Raw genomic sequence first — 9,935 nt, forward strand, 5'->3', positions numbered from 1 at the left:
CCATAATATTCCTGATTTGAGTAACTGTTACTATTTTAGAATGCAACAGATGTTTAAAAAACACGTACATACCTTCCATGATTATCAGAAGCATTTACGTTTGCCCCCAGGTTTATCAATAACACTGCTGTTCAAAGGCTTCTCTTTTTGGAGGGTGAGCATGACAGAGGAAATTCCATCCTATAATGATATTAAATGATAGTTCACAATGCTGCATATTCCACAATCAAACAGAAAGCCACATAGCTAGTCCTGGGAACATAATATTTCCCATAGACTAGAGAGCAGAAGAAGTGTTCTTCTCAGTTGTTCTCACTCTCACGTTGACAGTGCAATGCTTCGATCCTGCCTACAGTTGTCACAAGACCTCGAGTTCTCTTCAGAACTCATGGGAAACACTTTGTCCCATGAGTCTCTGCTCCTCTCACAGCATTTGTCATAGCATAATGGAGTCATTTCAGTGTTTGTTTGCATTTAAGCAGAAACCTTTCTTAAAGTTATTTTAAACTGAAATAGAATGAAAGCACTCCCCACTCCCTTTCTTCCTCTGGATGCTTCCACCACTCACCACAGTGACTCCCTCTTGGACCCTTCCTGGATCCTTCAAGTTGATATCCTCTTTATCTTTGATCATCTTTGTTGTATACATCTATATGAACGTGTATGCACATATGTACAGACATAGAGATAGAACCGACTGTGTCCATTTTGTTGTGTGTATATAGCTTCTAGGATGACCACAACCAATAAAGGGGTTCACCTGAGGGAGAAGCAAATTCTCCTTGTCCCAGCAATCAGCACTTGCCTGTAAATTCATTGTCTATGGAAAGCTTTCTCCTTTTACAGTAACATGTCCACAGATATTACTGTAATTCTAGTCTTTTTTTCAGCCATTCTAGAACAGACTGTTTTACAAAAGACTTCCTGGTTATACTGGTTATTACAATCTTCTCCTGCCCTCTTCCTCAGTGTTCTCTGAGAAACAGAATGAAAAGCTATGATGCAGATGTATAAGATGTATACACTTCCTGAGAGCTCATCTCATAGGAATCAACCCCAAACATGGATACCACAGGTGTTCAGTATCTTGTTCAATGGATACGCTCAATTTTCTTCTCTGGGTCAGAATTTATATCTGCATTCCAAAAGATATTTATTTGCCATATGTACCATTTCCCAACCAATGTTCCATGACTTTTACAGGAAATATGACAAAACTGTGAAACTGTTTGTTCAATTTCTTTTCCATATAAAATTGATTATTGTCCTCTCAAGATCTGTGAAGAATTTTGATGGGACCTTGATGGGAATTGCATTGAATCTATAAATTGCCTTTGGTAGAATTGCCATTTTTACTATGTTGATCCTCCCAATCCAAGAGCAAGGCAGGTCCTTCCATTTTCTGGTATCCTCATCTATTTCTTTCTTCAATGCTTTAAAGTTCTTGTCAAATAGATCTTTCACTTCCTTGGTTAGAGTTACCCCGAGATATTTTATATTGTTTGGGGCTATTGTGAAAGGTGAAGCTTCTCTGATTTCCCTCTCTGCTTCCATATCCTTTGTGTATAAGAGGGCGACTGATTTTTTGGAGTTGATCTTGTATCCAGCCACATTACTAAAGGTATTTATCAGCTGTAAGAGTTCCTTGGTGGAGTTTTGAGGGTCACTTATGTACACTATCATATCATCTGCAAATAACGAAAGATTAACTTCTTCCTTTCCAATTCGAATCCCCTTGATCCCCTTATGTTGTCTTATTGCTATTGCTAGAACTTCAAGCACTATGTTGAAGAGGTATGGCGAGAGTGGGCAGCCTTGTCGTGTTCCTGAGTTTAGTGGGATGGCTTTGAGTTTCTCTCCGTTTAATTTGATGTTAGCTGTCGGCTTGCTGTATATAGCTTTTATTATATTTAGGTATGACCCTTGTATCCCTAGTCTCTCCAAGACTTTTATCATAAAGGGATGTTGAATTTTGTCAAATGCTTTTTCAGCATCTAATGAAATGATCATATGGTTTTTTTCTTTCAGCTTATTTATATGATGGATTACATTGATAGATTTTCGTATGTTGAACCAGCCCTGCATCTCTGGGATGAAGCCTACTTGTTCAATTTCAAAAGCTAAAATGTGTTCATTTGGTAAATTCCTGTTTTATCAACACAAGCCAGCCAAACTCTCAGTGTGGAGACATGAAGATAAGATGGAGTCCTACCTCTAGCTGCAAAGCTACTGGCAACTGATAGCTGTGGGAGAGGGAGATTCAGTTTTATTTAAGGGTGTGGCTCCTAGTAGGTTGGCTAAACTCCAGTGGATGGTTAATCACCCAAGAGCATATTGGCTGTGCAAATTTGACTTACTTGTTGCATTAAACACTACAAAAGGGCTGGAGATATGGCTCAGTCCTTAAAGGCTGATCACACCAGAAAAAAACTAATTTAAACATGTATCAATGTTTAAATAAGTATCAATCAAATGACTTATAAATGTCAGTCAGGGAATACACGAACTTCTGAGCACAGGAAATTGTGGCCCTATACATGAACTTGTGAAAGCACATAGTTGTGAAGTACTTTGGAATTTAATTAGTTAATCTTTACCTTTGAGATCTCCTCAGGGTTGCCTCTAGGTTCCAGGAGGGCAGCTGCTATCTCAGGGACATCACCTAAGTACAGCATGGTGGAGAACTGTCTTCCCATTTTTAGCTTTTAAGTTTGGATCAGCTTGCTCCTGCAGCAAGAAGATGATGATGTCTTTTTCCATTTTCTGTACAGCTTGTGCATATTGTAAAAGGAACAACATTGTCATTTCAAAGAATTCAAAATAGGCATTTCACAGCTTTCACTACGATACATTGTAACGGTGTCATGTTCTTGTTACCTGTTACCGGTGGCATTAATATCACAGCACAAAGAACTGAACTGGTTCATGGTGTCCATACAGCATGCAGACTGCAGGGCTGATCTGTGGGAGCAAGAGGCATTTGTATTGAAACTGTAGGCTACAATGTCAACACGTGCAACCACTCACATGTTTTGCAATCATTACATGACATGTAATTCCTCTGACTCCCCACAACGACTGATATTTAACTTTCTTTCAAACATGTTCATTTGCTCACTGTGTTAGAGCAACTATCCAGATCTCGTGTGGCAATGGGAAGAAAATCCATGACTGTCACAGGCTAGGTGAGTCCTCTGTCACTCTCATCTAGTTCTTTCTAGAGCCAAGGCTCTGGCCCAGAGTGGCCTTTGTGAACAGAGAGAGCATGACCTTTGGGTTGAACTCCTACTGACCCCACATCGGGCACTACGCTGCATTCTCACCAGCTATCCCTTAGTCTGTCAGTGCATTGATTCCATCATCCTTGAAATGGGGAGCAAAATAACTCTTCTCCTAGCATATTATGATATATCAATGGGAAGTTTTGCAACCCCTCTGGATGGATTTTGCACAACAGCTTAACATGGTAGAAATTTAAATTATTAATAATACAGTGTCGTAAACATTTCAAGTAAACAACAATCAATTATATACTTTGCAAAGATTTCCAAAGTTATTTATATACTTCAGAGAACCTATAATGCTTTTTGTTTGTTTTTATTTAAATTGAGACAGGGTCCGCTTTGTTAAGAAAGCTACCTTAATTAATGCTCTTCATATGGTATGGTGCTCAATTTAAGATTCTCTTTTTCTCACATTTTAGCTCACCTCAAATTGGAATGTGATTGACAATTCATAATGTACAACAATGACCACTAACACTTAAAACCTATTTTTAGTACACAATGTAGAATATCATTACACAAACCATGGCACCTTTCACTATGAGATGTGACACATATGCCTGGCATTCCTAGTCTTTCAAGTTGGATTTTAATAAATGCTAGTTCTAAATGTACTATCGATAAGAGCTGTGAAAATTATCAACAACTAAATGTGAATGCATGGCAATCTTTACTTTGCTTTTTACAAAACTTTTAAGCCAAAGGAAACTTGGGTTCAAATAAGTAAGTGTGCCTTATTCTTGACAATAGCTAAATTCATAGGATATATAGAAATCAGATATTTGCTCTGCTTAATGTCAGTATCTAGTAGCTGTTTCACAAGGGAGATTTAAGACACTTCAGGCCACCTTGAGATTGGGCTTGAATTGGAAAAGCAAGATGAGCTTGCTGCTTCATAAGTTATGAAACTTCTAGTAAGCTTTTAGACTATCTCTATTCTTTTGTGGTGGTCCCTGATTGGGGGGAGAGAGTATAATAAAGATATCTCATTTGTGGCTGAGCATTCCACTGTCATTTAATTCCTGTATTTTGAACAATTGTGAGTTTCTCTGTTAACCATGCTATACTGCACAAAAACCTGATGAGACTGGAGATCTGAACTATTATATGAGAGTAAACATAAAAATTTGGTGGCAGTTTGGTACTATTTATAACAGTAGTAGGTTCACCCATAGGGACAAGGAACTCTACAATTCTTGGCCCATGGCCAGATTTACAGTACTTTTTTAAATTCAATTAATTTTTAATATTAAATAGTAAAAAATATTATACACATGAATATACAAATATTTTGTAAAAAAAAAAAAAACATGGAGGCTCCTTGGGAAACAAAGGGATAGCCAGCGTGAGATCCAACAATCACACTCCTGGGTACAGATCCAAGGGACACAGAACGAGCATCTCAGAAGTTGGTTCATGTACCCACAGCTGTGGCATTCACAGTAACCAAGGAATGGGAATCACCAAGTGTCTGTCTGCTGGTGAATAGGAAAGACATGAAATAGCAACACACTGGGAAATTCCTCAGCCATTTCAACCTCCAGGTACAAAATAAGACACAGTGCTGGCTTTCAGCAAATACGGAAGATGGTCTCGTCATGAATAGCAGTAATTTATAACATAAATTGTGATTTCTAGTAATAACCCTCTTGTTCTTGTTCATCACAGTGATAACTATGCTGCATCATGTGCCAGTTCTAATGCAGATGTGCAGGGTCAAATCTGGGTTCTTTATGGACTGGAAATGGTAGTGGAAGATCTGAATCCCCACCCAAATCCATAGTGCAACAGGCTCACACTATTTCTACTGTCAGAGACATAAAGAAACAGGTCATGAGAGAGAATAGGCTAATGGAAAATACACACATGTCACTAGAGGGTCATTTAATCCAAATCACACTTAGGTGTGAGTTTCAACACACAACTTGCACAACAGCGTACCTATTAATATTACTATGGCTGCCTTGAAAATTTACTTCCCTTGAAGTTCTGTTTCCAAGATTTCAATCAGGTTTGGCTAGAATTTGTCCTTTCACCTACAAGGGAGGATGATACTTTGAGTAGAGGGAACAACATCTCACAATAATGAATGTCACAGGTCACTCTGTGCCCAAATATCCCCACATAGAACCCGTGTTCTATCTCGGATGTCCAGCTTCGTGCACAGTAATCTGTGCAGGAGAGAGCAATATGACAAAACTTAGGACCCAGCAATGGCCACTCCTTCACCTTCTGTAACAGCCTGCCCTTCCATCAGACGCTCTGACTTCCCACTATCTCCAGATGACATCCAGAACTCTTCATGATCATGAGCCATGATGCCTTTGGGATTCCCAGAATGAAGTGAGGTGAACCTTCTGTGATGTAACAGGTTCACAGGTAAATCCCTGCCCTAGAAACAGCAGTGTTCTTTGCCTGAGGACTACATAGTGTCCACCAAGAAGGGTTGGGACTCAAAGACAGCCCATGTGTCTGGGTAAGTTTGGGCTGTTTTATGGGAGGGACAATACCTGAAATTCAGTACATGAGTGACTCACTCAGTGTGAGGCACTTTTTCATCAGAACCTTTAATATGGAGACTAAACAGAGCAAGGGACCGGAAATGTTTCTGCCTGAGGACAGTTCATTCTATGCAGGACATGAAAGAGCAAGGATGAGAAGTCTCATAGCAGTGGTTCTAGCCCCTAAAGACCACAGGGAAAGAAACCCTCATCTCACCAGAGAGAGGGGCCTTGTAAGGAAGCTGCACAGGCATCTCTGGACCAGGACTCCCTGAGTAAAGGAGAAATGTGGAACTGGGCCTACTCTTTTCCCTGAAGAGGCCTGAAACCAAAAAGAAGTTAAATGGGCCAGGGCATATTGCTAAACATGAAGAGTCCCAGTCCTAAAATAATAGAGATGTGGGCTTGGGTGAATCCCTAATACTCAAGAGGCTTAGGCCCAAATAAAAGGAGAGGTCTGGGCCTGGGCCCATCTGTAACACTAAAGATTCCTGGTCCCCAAAAGAGCTGTGGATCTGTGTCTACACCTTATGCTGCAGAGTCCAGGGCCTAAAGCAAGATGAGATGGGGGTGAGGGCCTATCTATGAATGCAAAGAGGCTCAGGCCCAAAGAAGAAGAGATGTGTGCCTGGAGATATACTGACCCTCAACAATTATGGGCCCAGAGCATAAAGACCTGTGGGAAAATACAAAATGAACAAAGGCCAGGAGAACCAAACAAAAAGGATTGTGCCTATGGTATATCACAACCAGAGGTATCCCAGGCCTAGATCAAACAGAGCCTTGGAACAATTGGCTCATATTTATTCTCTTCCAATAAGCCCTGGACATAAAGAAGAATGCCAAGGCCAAAACTAAAGAGAATCAACATTGTGTTTAGACCATGTACCATGAGCCACACTGGTCCTAGGTCTGATTTTCAGCTATTTTACAACCAGCTAAGACATCAATGCAGACACACCCCTGCTTGTTCATCCATAATCTTGGCCTCGACTATACTACTATCTTTCTGAGCACTCATAAAAGCTGACATGCTCAAAAAATAGGTGTGTGGGTCACACACACACACACACACATTTTATTCAATGCTGACCACATTCTCAACACATATCAGCAAGTATGAACCATTGCTGTAATGTGCCAGGGGCTCACTGAAATAATATGTCAATATAGATATAGCATACAAAAAAGAGTATCATACTGTGTTCCTCTAGCTGTCTGAGAAATAATCTTAAAATCTTAAACTTATTTCTTTAAAAATGAACAGTTCTCAAATTTAACTCATGCAAAAGCCTGTTTTTTATAAATTGTTGTTACTCATCTCTTTTGATTAATTTTGGTTTGAGGTTTTCATTTTGAAAATTTGAATAGTTGCCCCAGTTTGCTTCATAGGTCTATTTTCTTTTAAAATATGTTTCTAACCATTTACTCTAAGATAATATCTATCTTTGATGATTTTGTGTGTTTCTTATATGCAGCTGAAGGTTGGATCCTGTTTACTCATCCATTCTGTAATCCTATCTGTTTTTATTGGGAAATTGAATGCTTTGATATTGAGAGATATCAATTACCAATGCATGCTAATTCCTGCTATTTCATTGTTGGTAGTGGTGACAGTGTGTCTGTATGTGTGTGTATGTGTGCATGCACGCATGTGCGTGTGCATGTATGTGAGTGCATTCTACTTTTCCGTTTGTTTTGCTGGTGCAAAATTATTTATTTCTTGTATTTTCTTGGGCAAAGTTAAAGTCCTTGGGTTAAATTTTTTTTGTAGGACCTTCTGTAGTGCCGGATTTGTAGGTAGTGTTCAAATTTGACTTGATCATGGAATATCTTGTTTTTTTTTTTTTCCCTCTATGCTGATTGAAAGTTTTTCTGGATATATTAGTCTGGGTTGGCATTAAAGTCTCCAAGATATCTGTGCAGGCTGTTCTATCTTTTAAAGTCTCCATTAAGAAGTCATGTGTAGTTATAATAGGTCAGCTTTTATGTGTTATTTGGCCTTTTGCTCTTGCAGCTTTTAAAAATTCCTTTGTACTGCATGCTTTGTGTTTTGATTATTACATCACCAGGGGACTTTTTTCTTCTTCTAATTTATTTGATGTTCTGTAAGCTTCTTGTATCTTTATAGGTATGTCCTTCTTTAAGTTAGGAAAATTTACTTGTATAATTTTGTAGCTAATATTTCCAGGGTTTTTAAGTTGGGATTATTCTTCTACTTCAGTTCCTATTATTATAATGCTTGGTATTTTCACAATGTCTCTGATTTCTTGTGTTTTTATTTTTCTCTTTAGATTTTAGAATTTTTTTTACTTTTAACATTTTTTTGACTGATGTATATATTTCTTCTATAATATCTTCAACCCCTAAGATTCTCTCCTCCGTCTCTTGTATTGTTAGTGTCCTCGATTCTATAGTTACTGTCTCCTTGCCTAGATTTTTTCATTTCCAGAATACCTTCAGTGTGTTTTCCTATTTTATTCTTTTTCCATTTTCAGTACTTAAACAATTTATTTCCTTCAATCGTTTGCTTGATATTTGGTTTTTTATTTTATTTTTCTTGACTTTCTTTAAGAAATTTATTGATTTCTTGCCACTTTTTTGGCTGGATTTTCCTCTAATTCTTTAAGGGATTTATTCATTTTTAATTGTCCCTCCACTATCATCTCCATAAAGTTGGTACTCAGGTTGTTTTCTTGCATGTCAGTTGTTTTGGAATATTCAGGGCTTGCTGTATTAGGATAGCTGTCCTCTGGTGGTGACATATTGATCTGGCTATTCTTGATGATATTATACTAGCACCTAGAAATCTGGGTTCGGGGTGGTTACAGGTCTAGGTGCTGAATTCTGAGTTTGTCTGTGCTCCATGCGTGTTTTGTTTCTGCTTTCAGATCTTCTTCTATCAGCATAGTGGCTGAATCTGAATCGACTTATATGCTAAGTACTCTCTGGGAACCTATGTCTCCACAGTCTGTACCCTGCCACCCAGGCCACACTCTTCTGGGATTTCTAGTCCCCTCTCCTTTGCCCAGCCTTGGCTCTGGTACTGCTGCCAAAGGAAGTTTTCCACCAAGTCTCTATCATTGTGTTTGACCACAAACCTGGGATGAGAATTGAGATAAAGACCTGCTAGCTCACAGAGGCAGAAGAGCAACCAGCTGGCCTTCCTTTTTGGCCAGAGACCCAGCAAGTGAGTGTTGCTCCAGCCATCTCAAACAGAAAAGATCATGAAACTCCAGGTTCCTCCCCAACTTCTTCCTGTAGTTTTCTCTACCTGTTTTCCTGTATCCTCCATACCCTCTATGGTTAATTCCTGTCAACTAGCTGTTGCACCTGCCCACTGATCCAAGGCTGATTTTCTTAACACAGTCCTGTGTTTCACATTTTAATAAAACATCTTACAACAGTTTCCTCTTTCTTCTCTGATTTTTTTACTGGAATAGACTATAATTGAGCAGGCAATCACCACCCAAGTTGGGAGCTGGATTTCTGGTGACTGTGGTGACTTCTGATCAAGCAGGAGTTCTCTATACTTGGGACTTGACAAAGTGATGAGGAGGGTGGGGAACTGGAGTGGGGGTACTGAGAAAGTAAGGGGGATCCCTGACATTCAGCCTACTTGACATTTTGGCAGATAGCATGACCTCTAGTCAAGCAAGAGGCGTGTCTGGGTTTCTTGATGTCTATCACTTTAACATGTTAAGTTCTGATTCTGACTTTTTTCAAATTATGTGTACAAGTGTGTTTTCATGTGTAGGGATATTTATGTATGAGTGTGGGTACACACAGTATCCAGAAAAGGGTATCTTGGATATTGGGCTTTGAAAATTATTATTTTTATGTTCATCCAGACATAAAATTGTCAATTATTCTAAACAAAAAGAAGTAATGGTTTTTAAAGTGTGTTTCTAAACACTTATTATAAAAATAATTAAATCTATAGGAGCTAGAGAGATGGCCCAATGTTTAAGAGCACTGGCTGCTCTTCAAAAGGAACCATATTCAATTCTCACTACCTATATTGCAGCTCAAAATTTTCACTCTACTATGACCATTCTCATGAGATAAATCCCATTCTATTTACTTTGGATTTTCTATACCCATAAGCCTTTATGTAGAACTGGGTTCATTGTTCAAATTTCTCAATTAT

The sequence above is a fragment of the Alexandromys fortis genome, unplaced genomic scaffold (assembly GCF_014885135.2).
Source record: "Alexandromys fortis isolate MF-2015 unplaced genomic scaffold, M_Fortis_MF-2015_v1.1 scaffold_5, whole genome shotgun sequence".
Lineage (NCBI taxonomy): Eukaryota > Metazoa > Chordata > Mammalia > Rodentia > Cricetidae > Alexandromys > Alexandromys fortis.